The sequence below is a fragment of the Pleurodeles waltl genome, chromosome 3_1, assembly GCF_031143425.1.
Source record: "Pleurodeles waltl isolate 20211129_DDA chromosome 3_1, aPleWal1.hap1.20221129, whole genome shotgun sequence".
NCBI lineage: Eukaryota > Metazoa > Chordata > Amphibia > Caudata > Salamandridae > Pleurodeles > Pleurodeles waltl.
In genome coordinates, this window is record NC_090440.1 from 433783244 (window position 1) to 433810253 (window position 27010).

Consider the following 27010-nt stretch of genomic DNA (forward strand, 5'->3'; position numbering starts at 1 on the left):
AGGTGAGTGAGCTTCAGGCTCTATATATCCAACCGCCCTACACCACTTTTTAGTTGTTTCCAGATAAACTGGTGCTGAGGATCAGGAAGGCCTTCTTGCCGAAAGACTTGACTCCTTTTAATATTGGGTAATCCATCACCCTCCCAAAATTCTTTTCCACGTCTTTAAAATTGATCACACCAAAGTCCATTGGTGGACAACCGGTTGTTGTTGGGTTCTCTATGGCAAGAAGGTAAGGCAGAGCTGAAAAGGGCTTTGTCATGGTTGATATTCCTTTGCAAGGTGTGCCTCCCCTTGAACTCAAAGGGATTTACGTAATACTTGTATCAGTGACAATATCCCAGAAGGTGTAATTTGAAAGAAAAAAAACAGCTGTCATTCATAGAATATTTCAGGGAAATATATTTCGTATATAAATACATTACAAAAAGATATGGCCAACAATAATTCTAAAGAATTTATATACTTTTAATTTTCTAATATTCTGTTGACAGCAGCATCAGATATTAGTCGAAGAAAAAGTGCTAGATGAACAAATTGAACACGCAGTGCTTGTGAAATTCGTGTGGGCAGCTCAAGGTGATAGACATAAAATAAAGCAGCAGCATAAAGAAATAATGATGGAGTATTTTTCACAAATGAAGATTTAAATCAAAAGTGCATGCATATATTTTTGCACAATAAGTATCTTTTTCAACCAGGATTCTGTTGACAGCATTTCAATCTTACATAATTTATCAGGCGATCATCAGGACAAAAAGGAGCACAAAGGGCCTGATTCCTGGCAAACTAGGACAAAGGGGGAAGGAGGAAAAGAAAACCGAGAAAGGGGAAAATTATGGAATTCATGGAAAATAATAATTTATTGCTTCAGAAACTGGGGAGGGCCATATCTCTAGTACCTGTACGCTTTCCGGAGGATGCTGTTAAAAAAAAGCGGGGGAGGGGAGTGATAAAAGTAGTTGATTGGTACTGAAAAATAATCCAGAATACATCAAGTGAGGAAGGTGCACAACCAGTGTCACACCAAAGGTAGAGGTGCACGTACACTTAGGGTTGGATTAAGGACGACCCTTGATGTTGGAATGAAAAGGGCCAAGATATGAGTGTTTGGAAAAAAGTATTCCCATTGATATATCAGGGTGCAACATGGGTGTCAGTTCACAGGTTCACGAAGCACTACCCCCTTGACAGCCAGACTGATAGGAAGACATTTCACCCACTAGGAGGCACTGCTTTTGTATCTGTTCTGAAGGTGAGGAATCTGTGGGTAGTATCCATCAGGAAGAGCAAGTTACTTACATTCTATAATGCCTTCCAGCCATCCACGTTCTAAGAAATGACCTTTTTCCCCACTTTAAAGTATTCCAAAGTAGATATCTGCGCAGTGGTAAATCTGAAAGAGACATCTAGTTGCAGATTCCTTGCCTTCTAATTTCCCCAGGCGTCAGTCTGGATCCAGAGATTTTTCACAAGCAGTACCCCTGCATGATATGACATTGCAGGTCCTATGTAGTTGCCAACCTGGCATGTTGACATCCGTTCTTTTCTTTCCACGCCACCCCTCAGTCACTTCTTTACTGGTCTTTTTTCTACTTTTGTCAGAGCTTTGTGGAGTATTTCCTGGTACGTTGGTACGTTGAAGGATGTCTTCGCGTGAGACTCGTTTCAAGCCCTGCGGATTCTGATCGGGTGATGTCGGTTATGGATCCGTGCCCTGTGTGCCTTTGGTGTCTGGAGCGTGACCACGACCTGAACTGGTGCTCAGAGTGTCGGGCCAGGAATCCAAAGACTTTGAGTGAACTTGCCCTTAAACGGATGATGGCCCTGCACTCGGTTCTGCGTATGTGCCGTTCGCGGTTGAGAGGAGGTCTTGGGATCAGTCACGGAGTCCCCCCTCTTCATCGTCCCACTCCAAGTCCTTGGGTTGTTCTGGTAAGTCGAGGCATAGGAAGAAGTCAAAGAAAGCAAAGCGTTTTGACTTCACCTCGGCCGACGAGACAAGGGAGCGTTGTCTATCTAGGCCTCCCTCTGTAGAGCCTGTGTCTGGACCGTGTTTCCAGGTGCCAGAGCGACCCCTGCCCAACTTAAACAGTTTTATGAGGCCATGTGCCTCATGTTTGGGCAGTCCGACTCCTCTGTCTTTGGACCCTGCGGTGTTGCAAGGGGGGCCGCTTTAGTGCTACGGCTGAGTCCTCAGCTCCAAGGGGCACCCATGCATCTATTCCTGGATCCGGACTGGTGCTGGTTGGACCACCTCGACCTCCCCCCCCAGGGCTAGTCGAACCACCTCGACCTTCCCCCAATCCTGGTCCCAATGTCAACACTCTTGTCGCCACTCGTGCCCAAGGTGGCGGCACCCCTTCCTCATTGCTGACTCTGAAACAGAGCCGGATGGGTGTCGTATGGCGCCAATATGTGCCTTGCTCCTTATGTCAGATCTTCAGCCTTATTCCTATAAACTAGGTTACGTGAGGAATGGGTAGGGGTCACTGGGACCCTTTGGAATACGAACTCCAAGATCCCACGGACTGACCTTTGGCCCTAGGGGAAGCCAGTGAAGTGGATACCTCCCCAGATACTGGCATTCTCTCTCTCCCCACTGTGGCTACAGAGGTGGGCGCTTCATATTCAATGGTGTTGTGGAGAGCAGCCTGGTCCTGGACCTTGAGGTGCCTTCAGTGGCAGTCAGGACTAAACTCCTGACAGAAGTGCTTCAGCCAGGCCTTCATCCTTTAAACCCTTTGGTCCCTTTAATGAAGCCCTTACGGATGTCCTACTGGGTACTTGGTCCAAACCCAGCACCAGGGCTCCTGTAAACAGGACAATTGCCCGCCGCCATCACCCTGCCCCAGATGACTCACATTTCCTGATGCAACAACCCACCCCTGGAGCTTAGTTATCCAAGCTTCCACTTCCCCGGGCGAGTTCCCTTTTGCTCCCCTGGATAGGGAATCAAATAGGTTGGACACACTTGGGGAAAAGATGTTTTCTTCCACCAGCCTGGCATTGTGATCCATCAACACTGCATGCATTTTGGGCCGTTATTCCCACACGCTGTGGGATACGGTTGCGCAAGTGCGGCCCCAGGTCCCAGAGGAGGCCCAGGCTGTACTTTCTCAAGCAGCTACTGATTGGGGAGATGCACCAAGTTCATGATCCTATGTGGATTGGACATGACCGACTCACTGGGCAGGTTGCTTCATCCTGGGCCTTAGGCGTCATGCCTGGTTGAGGACATCTGGCTTTTCGAGGGATGTCCAAGCTAATGTTATGGACTTGCCCTTTGATGGCACCCATCCCTTTAGAGAGAAAGCAGACTCAACATTAAAGTGCTTCAAGGATTCTCGTGGTACAGCCAGGTCCTTGGGCCTCCTGCCACCCTCGTCCCCCACAGTCTGCTTTTCGCTCCTTTCGTGGCTATGGAAGGGGCGCCCAGCCACATCAGTTTCCCTCCAGCCACTGTGCCGCGCAGGCTGCCCAGCCTCTGCATGGCTGAGAGACCCAGTGATGGCTGTTTGAAATGCTGCATGCGCCTTTCACTTCAAATATAATGTTTACCTTATGTCATGGTCACTGCACTCTGACCCTATAAGTCACCCCTAAGGTAGGCCCTTCAGCCCAACGGCAGGGTGCATGGTTCTCAGTGTGAGGGTACCCCTGCATGAGTAGAGGTGTCCCTACAAACCCCAGACGCCTTTTTCTGGTCTTTGTAAGTATGGTGAAGCCATCTTATGGTATGTAGTAGACACTGGTCAACACAAGATGTCCAACTACGTAATGGCATTCAAACATGTTTGAATCATGCAGCTGCACCGATTCCAGTGTTAGTTGCATGATCCCATGTACTCTGGGGCTTCCCTAGGGGATCACCCATATCTGCCTGTACAGCCTTGCAGGGTCTGCATGCCAGCATGTGCTGTTGACGACCTCAAACACTGTTTTACTCTCCTGCTGATGAGCTCAGCTGGGGCAAGGGAATTCAGAACAAAGGATTTCCTGTAAAAGAGAGGTGTGACCACCCCTACTTTAGCAATAGATGTCACTGGGTTGGGGTGAGGGTGCCTTTGTGTGCCACCAGACTGCTTTGAAGGGCACATTTGGTGCCCTCCTTGCATAAACCAGTTTGCTCCAGTGCATGAACCCCCAGAACCTGCACTCTGGCACAAAACCACAAAAAGGACAGGGAGTGACCACCCCCTTGTCCAGCTCCCCCCTCCCCCCCAGGGAGATGCACAGAGCTCTTCCAGGTGGCCAGTTGATTCTGTTATCTTGGAAATAAGATGAGCAGAGGCGTGTGGGAGCATCTGACTGGTTAGTCTAGCTGGGTGAGGTCCCTAACACCTCCATAGGGGAGGTGTAGGAAAGGGCCCCTTTTGGCTTGGTTAACCCCTCCCCCCACACTTTTTGCTCAGTATTGCTGCTAACGGTGTGTGTGCTGGGATCCTGGTAACCAGGCCCCGGCACCAGTGTTCTTTCCCTGAACTGTACCATTGTTTCCACAACTGGCACACAGCTAAGTCCCTTGTAAAAGGCAAAGGGCTTTCTGACCAGGAAAGGCTCCCTACGGGCTGTAGCATGCATTGTGCCACTCCAAGGGACCCCTCACCAAGCACATATGTCCTGCCTATGCAGATTGTGTGAGCTGGTGGGGAGGAAAAGGTAAAGTCGACATGGCAGGAGTATAGATAAGTCACCCCTGTCGCAGGCCTTACAGCCCTAAGGCAGGGTGAACTATACCACAGGCGAAGGCATAGCTTCTTGAGCAATATGCCCCTACAGTGTCTAAGTCCATTCTTAGACATTGTAAGTGCAGTGTAGCCATACTACGTACATGGGCTGGGAGTTTGTCATTACGAAGTCCACAGCTCCATGATGACTTCACTGAAGACTGAGAAGTTTGGTATCAAACGTCTCAGCAGAATAAGTCCACACTGACACCAGTGTTGGATTTATTGCAAAATGCAACCTGTATTTTACCCAACCCTTTACTGCAAGGCTGACCAGCCTGCCAGTAACTGACAAGTTTCTGATCCTATGGGGTGAGAGCCTTTGTGCTCTCTGGGATCAAAAAAGCCTGCTCTGGGTAGAGGTACTTAGCACCTCCCTCTTGCAGGAACTGTAACACTTGGCGGTGAGCCTCTGAGGCTCAGGCCTCCTGTTAGTGCCCCAGTGCTAGTGGAGACGCCCACCCAGATTGGTGTGAATCTGTGGCCCTGCTGGTGCTTACCTTAATCCCCCAGGCCTGTGTCCCGAACCCTCAGGTACTTACCTGCAATCTTCATTCTTCCGAGCACCCCAGTCCTCATTGGATTCCATTGAAAACCCAATGCCAACTTTGACCTCTGCACCCAATTGGCTGATGCTGCACTTTTGGGGTCAACCTAAACTTTGACCTGTGAACATCCTAACCCCCAAAGACTGGAATCGTAAGTTGTGTACTTAACTCTTAAACATGCTAACACTTCCCCTGCTTACCCCCCCCCCCCTCATTTCCAGGATTCTATTGACTCCTATGAAAAATTGCAGTGTCAACTTTTGAAATAGAAAAATGTTACTCACTTGTGAATTGCTTTATCTGTAAAAACCAAACAAAGTACATTTGATACATATGCTTGATACCTATTGTCAACTGTACTTACCTGCAGCAATGACCTTCTGGTTCTTGAAATTAAGTAACAACATATATTTCTGCTATATAAAACAATTCGCCTGGAGTTAGTCATTGAGTGTGGGCCTCATTTGTTGACTGTGTGTACAACAAATGTTTTGCACTACCCTTTGACTGTTTGACCACACTTCCACAAAAGAGAGCATTAGTATTATCGAGTTTAGCCTCTGGGGAACTCCTGGGGACTCTGTACACACCATACCTCACTTTTGTATAGTATATACAGAGCCAATGGGTCACTACAGTAAGTCTCCAACCCTTTCTCTGGGTAACTTAAGGGCTCCCCTGAGGGTGGGCACCCTAGATTTGTCTGCAAGACTTCAGGAACCGTCCGCAAGTCTCCTCTGCAATACACTTCTGCAAACTGGACACCGGACCTGCTGATGTTCTTCACTGGAACTAAGAGCAAGACTGTAACCAGTAGGCAGGCTCCTGTTGCAACTGTTTCCAAGTTCTGCCAGACTTCTGCAACCCCCATGGCCATCCATCCTCCAGAGTCAAAGGGACTCAGCCTCCACTTAAGAAAGCAAGAAGGAATCTCCCTTGGAGAGAAGGAGTCACTCCCCTGCATCCACAGGCACCTCGACGACGCCCAGTTTGTGGATCTATTGAACCCCAGTGGTAGGCGATAAGCTGCTTAGTGACTGGGTGGGCCATGTCGTTCATGCGTGTCCCACAATTGAGAAAGATACATTACATACAACCCAGAGGGCATGCCAGAAAAAATGGGTTGCAATACTTCTTGACAAATCGTTCCCATGCAAGATCTTTCACAAATGGATTGACCTTGAGGGGAGGTATGTTTTTGCTAAACTTAAAACCAACATTCATATCTTAGTGAATTATCCTGCCGTCTAGTGTTGGGCTTGGAGTGTTACAACTTATATTTCTTCGAGAAGTGTTTGAGTCAAAGGATTGAACGGCTCCTCCTTCTTGGTGATACTGTGCATGGCCATTGAGTCCTTTGTTTTTTCCCCGCCGTCGGATGTGTTTCTCCTCGCTGCATTTTCACTCCAATCTGTTGGAAAGAGAATTTCAGTTTTTACTTTCCATCGATGATATTGTATTTGAATGCGTTTTCTACGTCTTAATCTCAATCGTGTCGGGTCCCGCTCCTGGGCCCAGGCCTTTCTCCACGTGGTTACAAAGATATGAGACCCTAATGGAACGGACGCTATTTAGATTCTGTCCTCCTTGCCACGCCAAGTTTTCATACACAGATCACCATCAAATGTGTAACCTCTGCCTTTCCCCTGATCACAATGAAGCCACTTGCAATGTGGGCCGATCGTTTCGATCTAAGAAAACACTTCGGGACCTAAGAGCTCGCAGGCTGGAAATGGTGCACTCAGCGCATGACAGCACCCCAGATATTTTCAGTGAAGAATACGCACATGAAGAGCTGGAGCACAAAGGCCGCAGTCTCCATCCAAGACTCTGACTCAGACCTTCAATCTGACATTGAGAGCCATGACATCACTTCGGCGCAAGTCGTGAGTGAAAAATCTCCCCTACTTCCACCTCTAAAGACAGTAAGAACAATCTTACAAAAGAGGTCCCCGTACCATCCCTGCCTTCTGGCCATGATTGGTCTCGGAAACTTGCTTTGGCTGCCCTAATGCTTACAACTTCGGCACTGAAAAATTTGTTACCAAGCGAGATTACACTGTCTGTATCTTCGGAGTCGAAACACCGTAAAATTTTGGTCCCGAGAAACAACTGAGTCAGACCAATCTTCATTGTTCCCAGTTGAGCCTATTTTGCAAACTATGGACGCTAAGCAGCGAAAAATTCAGATTGAAAAGGACACAGGAAGAATTGTGGCTTCGTCATGGCTAACCATCCCTGTTAAAAAAGAAGCTTTCTTTTCAAGAAGAACTTGACACCTCTGTTCCTCCTAAAAAGCAACATAAAGAGAAAGCTTCTACGTCTGCAGCAGCAGGTCCTCTGCCTACATCGTCTGCATCGCCACCTCTCTCTCTCCTCCACCTCATTCATCTTAATCTCAAATGGAGGACCAGTACACACCACAGGTCCACAAGACCCTGACCCCTGGGATACTTATGATACGGATCCTATTATAGACCCAGATCTATATTCTGCCTGCCCCTCACCTCCAGAAGACACCAAAGGGTATCTCCAAGTAATAGCTATGCTGCATATCACAATGTGCAATTACACAAGGATCCCATAGAAGAAGATTTTCTATTTGATACCGTCACCACAACACACAGACATACAGGGGGTGATTCTGATATTGGCGGGCGGCGTGAGCCGCCCGCCAAGCGGGAACCGCCAGAAGACCGTACCGCGGTCGAAAGACCGCGGCGGTCATTCTGGGTTTCCCACTGGGCTGGCGGGCGACCGCCAAAATGCCGCCCGCCAGCACAGTGGGAAACAGCCTTCCCACGAGGACGCCGGCTCAGAATTGAGCCGGCGGAGTGGGAAGGTGCGACGGGTGAAGTGGCACCCGTCGCGTATTTCAGTGTCTGCATAGCAGACACTGAAATACTTTGTGGGGCCCTCTCCGCCGCCATGGAGGATTCTCGAGGGCAGCGGAAAGTCGCCGGTACACCGCCGACTTTCCGTTTCTGGCCGCGGCTGAACCGCCGCGGTCAGAATGCCCAGCGGTGCACTGCCAGCCTGTTGGCGGTGCTACCGCGGTCATTCGCCCTGGCGGTTTTTACCGCCAGGGTTAGAATGACCCCCACAGTTCCTACCAGGAATGCTTTGTCATATACATAAAATTTTTAAAGAGCCGATGCGTTCCTGTCTCATTATGCCACAAGTAGATATAAAAATATAAAGTTGCTCCATCTGACCCAATATATATCCGGGCACAAATGTCTCCAGATTCCATTGTCACCACCACAGCCAGAAAGAGTAAGTAGCCAGGCTACCAGAGATTATTTTCCTTCTCCAGAAAAAGAAAGCTAAAAGATTGCAGCAGGGAAAAGGGTTGCTGCACAAGCAGACAGTCATTGGCAAATTGCTAATTCCCAGGCGCTGCTTGCAAGATATGATGGGGCACACTAGGACCAAATGGAAGACATTCTTCAACACCCCCCAAGAAGAACACCGTAAACTTGTACAGCAAATTGTCTCTAAAGGTCAGACAATTGCAAATAACTCAATTAGATGCGCACTTGATGCAGCAGACACAGCCGCATGAGGGGTCAATACCAGTATCCTCCTTAGAAGACATGCCTGATTAAGATGTTCTGGTTTCAGACCAGAAGTCCAACAAGCTGTCCTCAATATGCCTTTTGATGGAGAACACCTATTTGGGTCACAGGTTGACTCCATCCTTGAAAAAATAAAATTAAAAAAAAGCTAAAGCCATGGGTTTTTTTACACAATCAGCCAACCAGGCTTTTTTTCGTCACTCATTGTATATGGGTAGCTACAGAGGGGCCACATCCTCTGATCACAATAACTCAGAGCAGTGTCAAGCCTCTTCTTCCTACTCTAACAGGTTTTTCTGAGTAACATATAGAGCAAACATGTCTACGGTCAGGTTAAAAACCACCAACAGTCATGGTTCACCCTTTGCAGCCAAACATTGACTAACTCCACATTCCCCCTCCTCATTCCACTCCAGGAGGGGGTGCCTTCATTTTTACCACCAGCAATGGACAGATATAATCTCCGTCAATGGGTCCTATCCATTATCCAGCATGGTTATTGCCTAGTACTTACATCAACACTCCCAAATATTCCCCCTCGCAGACACAAAATGTCAACAGAACACCTCACTCTTTTAAAAGCAGAGATACAATCTCTACTATTAAAAGAAGCAATAGAAATTGTTCCCATACAATATCAAGGAACAGTAGTGTATTCTCTTTACTTTCGCATTCCCAAAAAAGCCAACACTCTGAGACCCATTTTAGAAATCGGACCACTAATCCAATATATTCTCTCAGAACATTTTCATATGGTTACCCTTCAAGATGCAATTCCATTACTACAAAAAGGCAACTTCATGATCGCTCTAGATCTAAAGGACGCCTACTTTCACATTCCAATTCATCCTGCACACCGCAAATATCTAAGATTTGTAGTGGCAGGACAGCATTATCAGTTCAAAGTTCTACCTTTTGGACTCACAACTGGTCCTAGGGTAGTCACCAAGTGTCTAGCAGTAGTCACACATCTCAGAAGGCAGCACATACATGTATTTACGTATTTGGACAATTGGTTGATCAAAGCAAGCACTCAAACAACAGTAAACCTTCTTCACAAATTAGGGTTTACCAAAAACATCCGAAAATCACACCTATAGCCTCTCCTGATTCAACCGTATTTAGGGCCTATACTCAACACACAATTAGGGCTTGCTTAACCCAAAACAGCACGTGTACACAATTTTCAAAAAATAATTTCTCAGATGCAAGTGAATCAAATGTACACAGTCAAAACACTGACAAGACTTCTAGGCATGATGGCATCCTGCATTGTCTTCATCCCTTATGCCAGCCTTCATGTGTGGCCCCTACAACAGTGTCTCTCTCGGTAATGGTCACAAGCTCAGGGTCATCTTCAGAATCTAGTGTTTGTAGATCGCATAGCTTACAGCTCTCTCCTCTGGCAAAATTCCAACAATCTGCTCTTAGGGTGACCGTTTCAAGACCCTGTTCCCCAAATAGTTATAACATCTGATGGCTCCCTTACAGGATGGGATGCTCATCTCAACAACCTCACAGTGCAAGGATCATGGGACTCCAGTCACCAGACCTTACACATCAGTGTTTTAGAGCTTCAAACAATCTTACTTGCCCTAAAAGCATTTCTGCCTCACTTAATGCACAAATCTGTTTTTATTTGCACAGACATCATCACTGCAATATATGTTATTTAAAAACGGGAGGGGGGCACGCTTTCTCCAGTTGTCCGTTAGCACACAAAATCTGGAGATGGGCTCATCACCAAAAATTAATCTACTGGCAGAATATTTCCCAGGGACAGACAACGATTAGGCAGACCTGCTAAGCAGGACACAGCACCAAGTCCACGAATGGGACCTCCACCCAGTAGTTCTTCAAAAGTGAGGAACACCTTACATAGACCTATTCGCCACAGCAGAAAACTCAAAATGGCAAAACGTTGCATCCAGGTACCCCCCCCCCCCCGCTCCAAGGGCAATGTGTAGTATGTCATAGCTTGTAGAATGTTTAAGATGTCATAGCTTGTAGAATGTAGAATTGTGAAGGGATGGTGGAATCCAGCAGAGAGAGAGTGGATGATGTGGAAGGAGGAGAAGGAGAAGCTGGCAGTTGATTGAGCTGGATGGGGTTTCTGTAATTGAATAAAGCTACTTCGTGAATTCAACGACTCATCGTGATTTATGGACTAAATCTTACACTGGCGACGACGTGGGATTGATTTTTCTTAAATACAGAAGCCTCAACAGCTTTACAAAAACAACGCAGATATTTTTAAACCGATGGAGAGGTGAGCGGACTTTAAGTACAATTTGATACTGTTTTGTTTGCCTTTACTAATATAAAAAGAACGATCAAATCTGTTGAAGAACATTTCTGCTCGATGAGCGCGTATCTGGAAACCGGTGCGTTGTCAGGTGAGCGGACTTCGAGTGCTATTTGGAACTGTTTCATTCGCCGTTGCTAGTTTGAAGGGAACGATTGAAATCTGTCGAAGAGCATTTCTGCTCGACGAGCGCATACCTGGAAACCGGTAACGCGCTCAGCTGTGCGTGTTGTCAACACGCGCTGGACTCGCGCTTGACTGGTGGTCATAGCAACGAGTACAGCGTCCTTCCGTCAATGTGATTTAAAACCAGAATACGCGAGGACGTGTTCAGCTGTGCATATTATAAATACACGCAGCGTCCTTCTAGCACTGCGGTGTGAAAGCCGATTTACACGAGGACTATAGGTGTTATTTGTTAATCTTTCCTCTGTGTGTGAATCAATTTTAAAGGAACTGCTTTGTCTGCGCTGCTGATTACTTTATAACTCTACAACTTACTGGGTAAAGGCAAACCTTCTACCACATTGTCTCCAACCTCCGATGAGGCACGTGCTACTACGGGAACAAAAAACAGCTGTGATACAATGCAGAATGTCACTGCCCCCCCTTTTTTTCTCGCTTTACCAGGAGAGCCACATATAAAATGGCAGAAGTGGAAAAAAGTATTTGAAAGATATTCCAAAGTTTGTGGCGCATCTCTTAGTGTGGAAAGGAAGACTGCTCTGCTATTGCATTGCTTAGGTTCAGAAGGACAGGAGGTTTTCGATAATCTTCCAGACATAATTAATGAAGATCTAAATGAATATGAAAGTTGTATAGAAAAATTAGATAGGCATTATATTCCTAAAATTAGCACAATACTTGAAAGATATCACTTTGGAAAACGAAACCAAGAAGAAAATGAATCGGTGGAGGGATATGTTACAGCATTACGAAAACTGGCATCTTCATGTAAATTTGGAATTTTGACAGAGGAAAGAATCAGAGATCAATTTATGTTAGGCTGTAACATAGAACGAGTAAGAGATGAAATTTGGCAAAAGGATGATCCATCACTAGACGAAGTTTTGATTTTGGCTAAGAAAATTGAACATTCTCTCAAATGTGTGGAGACCATCAAAAAAGAGGAATGTAAAAATGATACTGTACATATTATTCAGAATAGTACGAGAAACAAAGAAAGATCAGAAGGACAGAACTATAAAAAAGAAAGGAAAAATGCGTTTATGGGAAATTGTTTTCGCTGTGGCAGACAGGGTCATATGGCCAATGACAAAAACTGCCCTGCTGTAAAAGTGATATGTAAGTTGTGTAAAAAAAAAGGTCATTACTCCAGTGTGTGCAGAACAAAAAGTGGAAAAAACAATGTCTTTGAAGTTAAGAATGAGATGGATGCAGGGGAATATGATGACTTTGAATGTGGCCAAATTATTCTGCAAGTTGAGGGAGAAGAAAAAAAAAGAAGGAAAGGCCCAATTGATGAAGTCATGATAGATGGGGAAAGAACTAGAGTATTGTTCGATTCTGGTGCCAAGATCACAATTATTTCAATGGAATTCTATATGGGAAAACTAAGAAACAAAGTTAAGCTGTTCAAACCGGATATCACACCCTTTGCATATGGTGGTGAACCAATTAAGCTCCATGGATACTTTTGGGGTTTGCTTGAGTTTAAACGAAAATTCACAAATGCAAAAATTTACGTTTCTAAGAAAGGAGACAGTGTACTCAGTTGGTTCCACCAGAAAGACTTGGGGGTTATTCTTGATCCAAATAGTGATCCACCGGTGAAAGTAAGGGATCAAATGGTTATCAACACTATTGGTGATCAAGGAAATTCTATCGACCGGAATCTCATGACTAACAGTGACTTTGTTATGGGACTAAGGAAAAAATTTCCTTTGGTATTTCAAGAAACATTAGGATGTCTTCAACATTATGTGCATCACATTCGGCTGAAGGAGGGTGTGAAACCGGTATGCAGCAAAGTTCGTGGAGTACCTGTTGCCCTACGTAAGGACATGAAATTGGAACTAGAAAGGCTTCGGAAAGAAGGAATTATAGAAGAAGTTGAAGGAACTGAGTGGTTGGCGCCAGTAGTCGTAGCCAGGAAACCGAATGGGACTATACGCTTGTGTGTGGACTTAAGAGAATTAAATAAGAATGTGATTGTGGATAGGTATCCCATACCTAATATTTCTGATATGTTGTTGCTTTTACAAGGTGCCAAGGTGTTTTCTACCATAGATTTAACATCTGCATATCATCAGATTAGATTGACTGAGAAATCCAAGGATCTTACCGCATTCATTACACCATTTGGTACTTTTAGGTATACCAGACTACCATTTGGTTTGGTGTCTGCGGCCTCTGTATTTCAACGAATTATGGAGAAGGTATTGAAAGATCTGGTTGGTGTGAGAGTGTATCAAGATGATGTGTTAGTATACGGGAAAGATCAGGTACAGCACGAAAAGAGGGTTGTTAGTGTTTTAGAAAGGTTGGAGGAATTCGGATTGACAGTCAAGATGGATAAGTGTAGATTTTGTAGTAAATCTATAGAGTATTTAGGTCACACTATAACTGGTGAAGGTATATCTCCAAAAAAGGAACTAGTAGATGCTATTGACAGACTACAATCGCCACAGAATAAAGAAGAACTTATGAAATTTTTAGGTATGGCTGAATATTACAGTAAATTTGTGAGGGGTTTTGCTGAGAAAAGTGTATTTATGAGAAAGTTATTACGGAAAGGAGTGGAATTTGTGTGGGATGAAGAGTGTGAAAAAGAATTTGGAAAAATTAAAAAGGAAATTGTGAAAGCTCCCAGATTGAAGAATTTTAATCCCAATTTGCCCTCGATCTTAATAACTGATGCAAGTGCGAAAGGCTTAGGGGCGGTGTTACAGCAAGGTGGCCAAAATAATAATCAAGTTGTATTATTTTTGTCACGAGCCTTAAGAGATGCAGAATTAAACTATAGTGTTATTGAGAGAGAGGCGCTTGCTGTCCATTGGGCAGTGAGAAAACTTAAGAATTTGTTGTGGGGAAATAAATTTGAGGTAAGGACGGATCATAAGCCCCTTTGTGAAATTTATAAAAAGAAAGGGGTGGATGCAGTTTCTAGTAGAATCACTAAGTGGGTCGTGTCGCTACAAGATTTTGATTTTGATATAAAGTATATTCCAGGTGCACAAAATAAGGTAGCGGACACACTGTCAAGATTAGTATTGGCAAATGAATTGGAAGAAGTGAAAGAAACAGATGGGGAAACGGAAATGGTGTGTGAGATTGAGGAGTATGGATTTGATGAAAGTGTTGTGACAAAGGAAAGGTGGCGGAGAGAATGTGAATCTGATGACACCATTGTGAAAGTGATATCCTTAATAAAAGAAGGTTGGAATAATAGGAATGAAGGAGGAGGTGAAACACAAAAATTCTGGCATGTGAGAGGTGAGTTGTCCTGCGATGATGGGTTTCTATTCAGAGGTACGAAATTAGTTCCTCCCACCACATTGAGGCAGGAGCTTGTTTCTCTTGCTCACACAGGTCACCAGGGAATGTCCAAGACCAAAGGGAGATTGCGTTTGACTTATTGGTGGCCAGGCATGGATTCCCAGGTAGAAAGGTCAATCAGAGAATGTATGCAATGTATCATGAGTGAGAAGACTGTGAAACCTAGGATTCAACCTATGGAAATAAGGGAACGCCCCTCTCAGCCGTGGGAGGAAGTTGCCTTAGACATTCTAGGGCCTATCCGTGGGGAAGGTTGTGATGTGTACCTGTTGGTGCTAGTTGATTTGTTTTCCAGGTGGCCCGAGATTAGATTTACGAGGAGTATTGAGACTAAACAAGTAATTGGTTTTCTCAAGGAAGTGTTTGGGAGAGAAGGACTGCCTAAGAGCGTTCTTACTGACAATGGGGTACAATTAGTATCGAAGGAAATGGAAAAGTATCTGGCTGATTGTGCTATAGTTCATAAAAAGTGTGCGTTATACCACCCCGAAACCAATGGCATGGTGGAACGATTTAATAGGGTGTTGAAAGAAACCATAGCTTTAGCTAAAGTTGGTGGATTGAACTGGAAGAAAGAAGTGATCAAGCGGGTTGAAGCATACAGAGTCTCGCCTCATGCCATTACTGGGAAATCACCTTTTGAGTTACTCAGAGCCAGACATCCTAATACGTTGGTGTCACCTAGGTGGGTCAATGACATGGGAGCAAGAACTGGAGTGGTGGTGTCTAATGGAACTTGGAAACGGGATGAAGAGGAAAAAATAAAAGCGCGGAAGGAATATTTTGATCGCAGGAAGTCAACTCACACAACCAAAGTTAATATTGGAGATTGGGTGTTAATTCGCAAACCTGTGGGTAAAGGAAGGAATGTCGACAAAGTTAAACCTTTAAGGGTAGTGAGACTATTCAACAATGCAGTAAGAACGGAGGATTCCAAGATATGGAATTTAAATCGTGTAGTGGTATTAAAATGTAAGGATGTATTGAGATAATGTGTATATACTGTTGTGTTTTTTTTCTTTCCTTTCTCTTTTTCTTGTTTATCTTGGTTTGGAAAGGGGGGAGGAGTGTAGTATGTCATAGCTTGTAGAATGTTTAAGATGTCATAGCTTGTAGAATTGTGAAGGGATGGTGGAATCCAGCAGAGAGAGAGTGGATGACGTGGAAGGAGGAGAAGGAGAAGCTGGCAGTTGATTGAGCTGGATGGGGTTTCTGTAATTGAATAAAGCTACTTCGTGAATTCAACGACTCATCGTGATTTATGGACTAAATCTTACACAATGCCCTATGGATCAACTGGTCAGGCATATTTACTTACGCTTTTCCACCTCCCCCACTCATTCCATTCCTGGTGCGCACACTCAAACTAAATTCTCTCAAACTGATCCTGGTAGCACCCACATGAGCACGCCAGCCTTGGTTTATGACTCTAATGGATCTCTCTCCCTAGCACCTCACAAGAGACTTCCCAGTAGACTGGAAGTTTTCACACAACATTCACAACAGATGAGACATCTGGATCCCAAATCACTCAATCTTGCAAAATGGTTCCTGAAGTCAGAATTTGGTTTCCTTCAGTTACCTGCAGAATCAATGGACATTCTAAGACAGGTACATAGACCAACAGCTAGAGCCTGTAATGCAGCAAAATGGAAACTTTCTGTATGTTACTCTCAATCTAAACAAGTGGATCCACTAACCGCGTCAGTGCAAGACATTCTTTGCTATTTGCTTCACCTGCAAAAATCTAATCTGGCCTTCACATTAATTCGGTTGCACTTAGTTGCAATTGCAGCATACTTGCAAAATAGACAGCATACTTCCTAATTTAAAATACCAGTCATTAAAGCTTTCATGGAAGGCTTTAAAAGGGTAATCCCACCTAGGCTTCCCCCAGTGCCTATCCTAGAATCTTAATATTGTACTCACTAGGCTCATGGGACCTCCATTTGAGCCCCTTCGGTCATGTCAATTACAGTTCCTTTCTTTCAAAGTAGCTTTTTTAGTAGATATTGCATCAGTCAGATGTGTTAGTGAGCTACAAGCCTGAACGTTAGAAGAGCCTTTCTTTCAAATACTTAAGGACAAAGTAGTTCTCCATACAAACCCTGAGTTTCTACCAAAAGTTGTCTCACATTTCCACATTAATCAAACTATTGAATTGCATTGACAGGACAAAATAATTCAAGAAAACATATCAGCTTTTTGTTGCTCTTTCACTACCACATAAGGGAAATTCTGTTACAAAAAACAGCATTGCAAGATGGATTGTAAAATGTAAATAAATGTTATCCTAAGGCAAAAAGACAGTTACTATGTTCTCCCAAAGCATATTCCACAAGGAAAAAGGGTGCCACTATGGAATTTTTAGGAAATAATAATTTAGCTGGCATTTGTTAAGCAGCTACCTGGTCTACAACACATATATTTACAAAACACTACTGTGTAGTTGTGCAGGCTTGTCAGCAAGCCAATGTGGGGCAAGCTGTCCTAAGAACACTTTTCCAGTCAACTGCAGCTCCCACAGGTTGACCACTGTATTTTTGAGGGACTGCTTTACAGTCTTTGCACAGCATGTGTATCTACACCCACACATGCCATTGAAAATGTTACTTAGCAGTAGACATATGTTCGTGACATGTAGTGCTGTAGATTCACATGCGCCCTCCATCCTCCCCGGGAAGCTGTGGCTAGTCAACGCTCGCTCCGTCCACAAACACGCCATTGAACTCTGGGACCTCCTGGACTCCATAGCACCGGACGTCGCCTTCATCACGGAGACCTGGATGAACGCCTCCTCGGCCCCTGACATCGCCACTGCCATCCCCTAAGGCTACAAGATCTCCAGAAAAGACCGCACCAACCAGGTAGGAGGAGGTATCGCCATTGTCTGCATAGACTCCATCAGCGTCACCACCTCCACCGAAGACACCCCTCTCGCCGCTGAACACCTGCATTTTCAGATTCGCACCGATCCGAGGACCACCCTCAGAGGATCCCCTCGTCTACCGTCCTCCCGGCCCACGCGCCCCTTTCAGCGACGCCATCGCCGACTTCATCTCCCCGCACGCCCTCGCCGGACTACATCCTCCTAGGTGACCTGAACTTCCATCTGGAACAAAACAACGACCCCAACACCACCACCCTGCTCGACAACCTCGCCAACCTCTGCCTCAAACAACTGGTGAACACCGCCACCCACATCGCCGGACACACGCTTGACCCCATCTTCTCCGCCAGCAAACACGTCTTCTTCAGCCACGCCTCCGCCCTACACTGGACCGACCACAGCTGCGTCCACTTCACATTCCGACGTGAGACCCGCCACCTCCGCACCCAACCCATCCCTCGTCGACAGTGGAACAAGATCCCCGAAGAGCAACTCTTCTCCACACTCGCCGCCAACCAACCCACCCTCACCACCGACCCCAACGACGCAGCCCTCAACCTCACAAACTGGATCTCCAACTGCGCAGACATCCTTGCTCCCCTCAAACGCACGCATCGACAGACCAACACCAAAAAACCTCTCTGGTTCTCTGACACCCTCAAAGAATCAAAGAAAACTTGTCGCGCCCTTGAGAAAGCCTGGCGCAAGGACCGCACCGCTGACAACATGACCGCCCTCAAGAACGCTACCCGCGAACACCACCACCTGATCCGCGCTGCCAAAAGGAACTTTTTCACCGACAGACTGGACAAAAACAGACACAACAGCAGAGAACTCTTCAGCATCGTCAAGGAGTTCTCCAACCCCAGCGCCAACGCCGTCACGCCCTCACAGGATCTGTGCGAATCCCTCGCCACTTTCTTCCATCGCAAGATTAGCGACCTCCACGACAGCTTCGGACACCAGACCCAACCATACACCGCCGAACCGGCATCCACGGCCATCACCCTCAACAACTGGTCCCACATCAACACGGAAGAAACCAAATCCATCATGAACTCTATCCACTCCGGCGCCCCTTCGGACCCCTGCCCGCACTTCATCTTTAACAAAGCCGACGACATCATCGCCCCGCACCTCCAGACCGTCATCAACTCTTCTTTTTCTTCTGCTACCTTCCCCGAATACTGGAAACACGCCGAAGTCAACGCCCTACTAAAGAAACCTACGGCTGACCCGAGCGACCTAAAAAGCTTCCGCCCCATCTCTCTTCTGCCTTTCCCAGCCAAAGTAATAGAGAAGACCGTCAACAAACAGCTAACCACCTTCCTGGAAGACAACAACCTGCTCGACCCCTCACAAACCGGATTCCGAACCAACCACAGCACTGAAACCGCCCTCATCTCAGTCACTGACGACATCAGAACTCTGATGGACAACGGTGAAACAGGCGCCCTCATTCTGCTCGACCTTTCGGCTGCCTTTGACACCGTCTGTCACCGCACCCTAATCACCCGCCTCCGCTCCACTGGGATCCAAGGCCAGGCCCTGGACTGGATCGCCTCCTTCCTCTCAATCCGTTCCCAAAGAGTTTACCTCCCTCCGTTTCGCTCAGAACCCACCGAGATCATCTGCGGCGTACCCCAAGGCTCATCACTCAGCCCGACACTCTTTAATGTCTACATGAGCCGCCTCGCCAACATCGTACGCAAGCACGACATCATCATCACCTCCTACGCCGACGACACCCAACTTATACTCTCCCTCACCAAGGACCCCGCCAGCGCCAAGACCAACCTACAAGAGGGTATGAAGGACGTCGCAGATTGGATGAGGCTCAGCCGCCTAAAGCTGAACTCTGAAAAAACGGAAGTCCTTATCCTTGGCAACACCCCGTCCGCCTGGGACGACTCCTGGTGGCCCTCGGCACCGCACCGACCCCCACAGACCACGCCCGCAACCTCGGCTTCATCTTGGACCCTCTTCTCACCATGACCAAGCAAGTCAACGCCGTGTCCTCCGCCTGCTTCCTCATGCTCCGCAAGGTCTTACACTGGGTCCCCGCCGACACCAGAAAAACCGTGACCCACGCCCTCGTCACGAGCCGCCTGGACTACGGCAACACCCTCTACGCCGGGACCACAGCCAAACTCCAAAATCGCCTGCAACGCATTCAAAACGCCTCGGCCCGCCTCATCCTCGACATACCCCGCAGCAGCCACATCTCCGCACACCTGAGACACCTGCATTGGCTCCCTGTCAGCAAAAGGATCACCTTCCGACTTCTCACCCACGCACACAAAGCCCTCTACGACAAGGGACCGGAATACCTCAACAGACGCCTCAGCTTCTACATCCCCACCCGCCTCCTCCGCTCCTCTGGCCTCGCACTCGCTGCTGTCCCTCGCATCCGCCGCTCCACGGCGGGTGGGAGATCTTTCTCCTTCCTGGCGGCCAAGACCTGGAACTCCCTCCCCACCAGCCTCAGGACCACTCCGCTTTCCTTAACACCTGGCTGTTCGAACAGCGATAACCCCCCCCCTTTTTCCCCTAGCGCCTTGAGACCCGCACGGGTGAGTAGCGCGCTTTATAAATGTTAATGATTTGATTTGATTTGATTTGGCTATAGCAGTTGCTTTGTACTTGTGTATACATACATGTTTATAGTTCCTTACATTTGCATGGACGTACTTCTCTCTATACTAACCTCTTACCCGCCTGTAGAAAACAATCTAACAAAGGACTCAATGCTCATGCGCAGTATCACCAAAAAGGAGGAGCCACTCGATCCCGTGACTCAAACACTTCTAGAAGGAAAACAAGTTGCAACACTCTGAGCCCAAGTCTAGATGGCAGGGTAATGCACAGCATGTGAATCTACAGCACAACATGCCACAAACATATGTCTACTGGTAAGTAACATTTTCCTTTCTTCCTCTATGCCGAAAAGGCGTTTCATTGGGTGGAATGGGGCAATCTCTTAATAACTATGGAGCGTATAGGCATTGGTAAAAACTTTCAAACTCTCACTAAAAGCATAACCCAATAGCTTTGGTCAGTTGTGGAGGTTACGCCTCTCCATTCTTTCAAAATCACTGTGGGACTAGGCATGACTTCCTTATGCCACCCATTATTTCGCCTCACTTTGGAACTCCTACCAATTGCAATATGTTGTAGTAAGCAGATGGAGGGGATAATGATGACAACTGGAGAACTCAGTGTTCTATTGAGTGTCACCAGTGGTAGTGGTACGGAAGATGGACTCCTTTGCATTGCTTTCCTGTTATACAATCAACTGGTCTAAATGTGAGGCCCTCCCTGTAAAAAAGTCACTCTTTTTGACATGGTTACTGACACGTTTTTCCTGTTTATCAGTGTGCTTAGACTGTTCTCACTGGGACCCCGCGAACCAGGACCCCAGTGATTGTGCTCTCACATTTATATTTGGTTGCTTTGGTACCCTTTACACCCCCACAATTGGCATACTGGTGTAACCCTGTGAGTCCCTAGAATATGGTACTTAGGTACCCAGGGCATTGGGACAGCAGGGGTCCCACATGTGCTGCAGCATGTATTATGCCACCCATGGGACCCCATGCAAACTGTATCTGCAGGTGCATGCACCCTTTCGCTGCTGGTCACTGCACTAGGTCACTGTGAGTCACCCCTATTGTAGGCCCTCCTACCCCAGAGGGCAGGGTGCAGGTTCATGTGTGTGAGGGCACCCCTGCATGAGCATAAGTGCCCCTACGAACTCCAGTTCCAATGCACTGGACTTCGTATGTGCGGAGAAGCCATTTTACCCATGTACTGGGCACAGGTCACCACTACTGGTGGTCTATTTACATAAGGGTAACTCCGAACCTAGGGATGCTTGGAATCAAACATGTCGGAATCATACCCAAATACTAATGCCAGTATAGGTGGCAGGGTTCCATGCACTTTGGAGCTCTATAGAGCAGTGGTTCCCAACCTTTTGACTTCTGTGGACCCCCACTTTGTCATTACTGGACCCGGGGACTCCCACTGAATCATTATTGGAATCTGGGGATTCCCCCTACCTACCACCCTCCACTGAGTCATTACTGAAATCTGGGGACCTAATCTGATTATTTTTTTTTTTAACTAGTTATGCGCCCCCTGAGGAGGCTTGCCGGACCCCCAGGGGTCCCTGGACCACAGGTTGGGAACCATTGCCCTAGAGGACCCCTTAACCCCCCAGTATTGCTCCTACCAGTCTTCTAGGGTTGCAGCCAGCCCATCCTGCTGCAGCCCCTAAGACAGGTTTCTGCCCTCCTGCTGCTTGACCAGCTCAAGCAGGGAAAGGCAGAACAAAGGATTTCCTGTGGGAGAGGTGGTCAATATCCCTTTCCCTTGGAAATAAGTGTTACACGGCTGGGGAGGGGTAGCCTCCCCATGCCACTGGCTCGCTTTAAAGGGCACATTTGGTGCCCTCCTTGCATTATCCTGTTTGCAACAGTCCAGGGGCCCCCGGTCTCTGCTCTAGTGTAAAACCACACAAAGGGAAGTAGATTGACCACTCCCTTTTCGATCACCAACCCTGCGGTGTTGCCCAGAGCTCCTCCAGGTGGCCACTTGATTCTGCCATCTTGGAAACAAGATGTGCAGAGACCCTTGGGAGCATGTGGTTGGTCAGGACATGCAACCGACGTCAGCGACTCCCTCTGGTAGGTGGTCACCCTGCAGAGTGACCAAGCCTCCTGTTAGGGCTATTAAGGGACTCTCTGGCGGGTGGGTCTCCAGATTCGGCATGCAGTACTCTACCAGTGCTCCTCTGCATCGACCTCTTCTTTTCCTGCCCACCAGAACCGCTGTTGGACTTCACAGGAACCAAACAAGCCTGCAACTCCTGAGATGACCTCGCCTTGCAACATTGTTTAGTCAGCTCCTTCCAGTAACTGCAACATTTTCACAGCTGTGCATCCTCTGGGGTCGGCAAAACTTCAGGCTGCAGAAGAAAGAAGGAATCTCCTTTGGAGTAAAATAGGCACTCCCATAAGGCAACGACGTCCAGCTGCTGGGATCTGCTCTCCGCATGAACTTGTGGATCCTCCAACATAGGTGGTGGTTCTGAGTGGTCCATTTTGTCCCTTAGCCCTCTTGTCTAACTTGGGAGATGGTGAGCCCTTGCCTCTCCTTGCAGGACAGTACCCTAGTGCACCACGACTCTTACAGCAACCATGGTTTGTTGACTCCTGCTCCAAGGGATCATCAGGCTCCAAGTAGCCCCAGCCTCCAGCACTTCATCCTGGCAAGGACAGTCTCTCGTCTGCTGCTCCAGCAATGTAGGACTCCTCTTCAGGTGTGCTGACTGGCCTCTCTGCAACTTACTGTGCCTGCTGCCCGTGGGTTGCCTTTGGGGGTTACGGCTGCTTCTACTGGCTCTTCCGACTGCTGAGGGTCAGCCCGGACTCTCTTCTGAGGGCCGAGTCCCCTGGACCTTGCTGAACCTCTTCTCTGCAAATCCTCTTCTGCCCAGTTTTGCGTTTGCTAAGGCTTCAAATTGTGAAGTCCCCTCCTGACAATCTGTGACTTGCGTGGGACATCATCTTCATAACTTCAAGGACCTCCCTGCAGCTCCTGGACTCCACAGATGATCTTCATCTTCTCTCGTGGACCTGGATCTTCATCGACAGAAGGGTGGATAGTGAAAAGATTTCAGTTATGCCCTATAAGGTTGTTGAGGTGTTTAGTTTTATCAACCTTCCATGTGGACCAGTTTTGTTCCTCCTCGCTTACCGTTATGGCTGTTACTCCAAATAGGTGCTTTCCAGTGTAAAACTGGGTGGCTTAATTAAGTACATGAGCCCTCTGCCATGCATACTGCAAAGCTAAAATAATGGAATTAAGTAGCGTCAGTCTCAGCTGATTTATGCAATAGGGCACTCAGTCTCCCACCGTATTGATAGTCAATGAGGGACATTCAATGAAAACCCACGGCAGAACAGCTCTGTGCGTGGGTAAAAGGTAGACAGCATAAACTAAGTGGCAAGCTAACCAGTAGCTATCCATGGGTTGTAGGTGTAGTCCTCCCTTTTATTTAGTGGCATACATATTGGGACTCTTTAGTCTTGGGTTTTTCCTAGGGAATTGGGACTCCTGTCTGCACAATGTTGGTGATATCTTCAGTTATCACATGCATGACACATACACCCCCCACCCCCACCCCCACCCCTCTAGAAAGATTTTAAGGACACTATCTATTTTCAGCCTTCAGGTTTTACTTGTGTGGTGGGAAACTCACCTTAACACTGAGTTAGGAAATTGAATGAGAAGACATACCTACAACAAGGGGTTTAGGAGTTCCTGCATGAAATACATTTTTTTCAATGTCTTCCATGGATGCCACTGCTCATCTACAACAATGTTCCAGACAAAACTCAATGTAGACTCTAAATTCTGGAGGTGCAGGACTCTGGACAGTAATATAATACACATTGCGCAGGACTGCCCAAACATAAGCCCATACTGGCATTAATTAGGGGGTCAAATGAATCCAGAAATTCAGGGCTGCACAGCAATAATGGCCAGAATGGTGCTTCTGCATGATACCTTATCGCTTGCATGCCTTACACTTTGAGAACAGGTGGTGATCCACTGCTATGGGAGTGACTATAGTCAGTGTGTTGTGCATCTGGAAGTCTGATAATATCCCACCCTTGAGGACTTGGCAGTCAGACATGCACAAACTAGCATCCTCTGAGAAGCTGATCTATGAGCTCAATGATAGGATTTCACAATTTGAAGAGGATTGGGTCAAGTCCTTTCCTAAAAATGCCCTAAGATACATGCTTTCTTCATGGTTAGGAACTGGTATTCAGATAATTTACCTTTACCCTTACTTTCCCTGCCCACCCCCCATTCCTCATTTACTAATTATTCTAAATAGTCATTGCCGTACGTTTACTTAGACTTGTAGTCCATACTTCCGGTTACAAGAGGGCTTACCTTGTGCACTTTGAGTGTACCAGTTTATTTTATTGCATGGTCTCTTCTTGTTTCTCATTTGGAAGTCTTCGCTTACCTCATGCAAGAAAAAATATATCAATGTAATGGTGTAATGACAAGAATTGTGATTACAGAAAAAAAGAAATCTAAACACCATTTAAGTACTTAATTTCTTCATTTCATTTTGGAACAGAAAATGTAAACAAATAGTCCCAAATACTCCTTAGCTTGCTCAAATAAGATTTTCATGGAACATGTCCGCTCATTGGCCAAACTCTTGCATTTCAGTATATTTTTTTATTTTTATTATTATTATTATTATTATTATTATTATTATTATTATTATTATTATTATATGCATAGCTGAGGGGAGACTGACACTACAAACTGACTGAACACCATCAGCCATTTTTTAGGTCAAGTCTAGACAGCGCTTGCACTATTTCTTCGAGACTTGTAGTATACACTTTGTGATCATACAGTCCACCCATTGCTTTTCATTTGTTTTTCATTTGTCCCATTAAAATCCTTGCTTCCAAGTGTTGAGCAGCACCCCATTACTTGCAGCCTTCTACTAGTCCCATTTTAGCAACTGTCAGAATTTGCACATGATCATAGAATGAGGCAGAGTAGGGGTCATGGAAAACACCCCCTTTAAATTTTGCCCAAACTGGCACCATGCATTTGTGTAGCGCAGCCCACACGAAGTTTGCAACCTTTTTCTCCCGAAATCCATGAGGACTGTGAGGCCCGCGCTGTGTAAGTGCTGAGGACTCTGGGTTTGCCGCAAACAGAGGAAGACCACGCAGCCATGTACAGCAGCCAGAAATCACAAACATCGCTGAAGGATCTGGTTCTTTCCAGCAATGAGGAGGATAATGTCTGGGGCACAGAATCAGCCCATGGAGGATCAGACATAGAAATCCTCGACGGGGACACTGAGAAAAAACATGCAGGGAAGGAAAAGGCAGCAAAGGACATCAAAAAGAGACCCGAAAAGGTAAAAAGATCGGCGGAAGGTTCGGATACTAAGCTTCTTGAGAAAAGGTTGCACTAGGCAGCCCCAACGTCTAAGAAAATGACAGCCAGCCGTTGAAAGAGAAAGAGGCCCACAGATCACAACCCAGGGATACCGATGAAGGCAGAATGTTGAAATTGACCAAAACCACCACAGTTCTACAGACTCCGAAGGAAATTGCAAGACCTTCAGAGGAAAAGCTTCCAACACCAAAGAGGAGGGCATCCTCGATGAAGGACGTTGAAAGGGCCTTGGAGGTATAGAAGAGAAAACAAAGGTTAGCGGCAGAAGTAGCAGCACTCCTTCAACACAAGGTGTTCTACAACGCTGTAAAGGAATTCAGGATTCCAAGAAAGGCTTCTACCACCTCAGACGTTGAAGCTTCCTTAGAAGCCCCAGAACCTCACGAAGAGGAGGCAGAGGAAGAATTCTATGGCCCCGAAGGGGAGGAGGCAACAGGAGTCTTTGAGGATGAATGGAATGTCCTCTGCACAGACAGCCCAGAAGAGGAGTTCGAAAACTACCCCTTTAGACCTTCGCCACCTGACGACATTGTGCTCTACAATAGCCTGGTGAAAAGGACAGCAGAAGCCTATAAAGTGCCACTAGAGGAAGAGAAGTGAGACCCTGGTTTTCTCCTGGAGACTCTTATGGCATCAAGCAAGGGGAATCAATACCTCCCAATTCTACTTAGCATAGTGGGCCAAGGCAAGGAGGCCTTTAAGGAGCCAGCTACATCAAAAGATGTTACCTCAGGGATAGAAGAGAGATACAAACCATCATCAAAGGACCCAGAGTACAACCAGGGGAACACAGTGGCACACTCTATCATCCTCACAACTGCCAGAAGCAGGAGTATTGCACACACCTCCACAGGTCCACTTGCAGCGAGAGAAAGCCAGAGACTAGATATGGTAGGGAGGAAGATGGAAAGGGAAACAGCGACGCAGTGGCGGATTGCGAACTCCAGTAATCTCCTTAACAGATATGGCTGCCAACAATGGGACAAGATTAAGGTGCTAATGAAGAAACTTTCAAAGGAAGAGAGGAACAACATTGCGAACACATGCCTAAAATCAGCACTGGATGCAGCTAATAAAGCTAGTAGACAAATGTTTACAGGCACAATCCTAAGGAGACGTGCTTGGCTCAGGATCTCAGGCTTCAAACAAGAAGTACAGATCTATATCATAAATAAGCCATTCACTGGGGATGCACTGGTAGGGAAAAAGGGACAATGAAACTGTAAAGGCAATGGGTGCTCTACAGTACAGAGGCACTTTCAGAAGGGGAGGAAATACCCCCAGAAGGCCCACAGGAAGGGGATCCTTCTCGACAGGTTAGCAACAACAAGCCCAGAGCGATCCACACCAGGCTACCTGGTAAGCCGGTTACCAGCAGTGGCAACACCCTACAAAACAGCCCTTTCGTGGTAGAGGGAGAGTGAAAAGAG

General features: G+C 46.7%; 1 protein-coding gene across 2 annotated transcripts in view; it reads left to right on the plus strand.

Annotated features, from left to right (window-relative positions):
- Window positions 1-27010, plus strand: part of TICRR (TOPBP1 interacting checkpoint and replication regulator) — a 472392-nt gene that overhangs the window by 423649 nt on the left and 21733 nt on the right. The gene's annotated exons all lie outside the window — the stretch shown is intronic.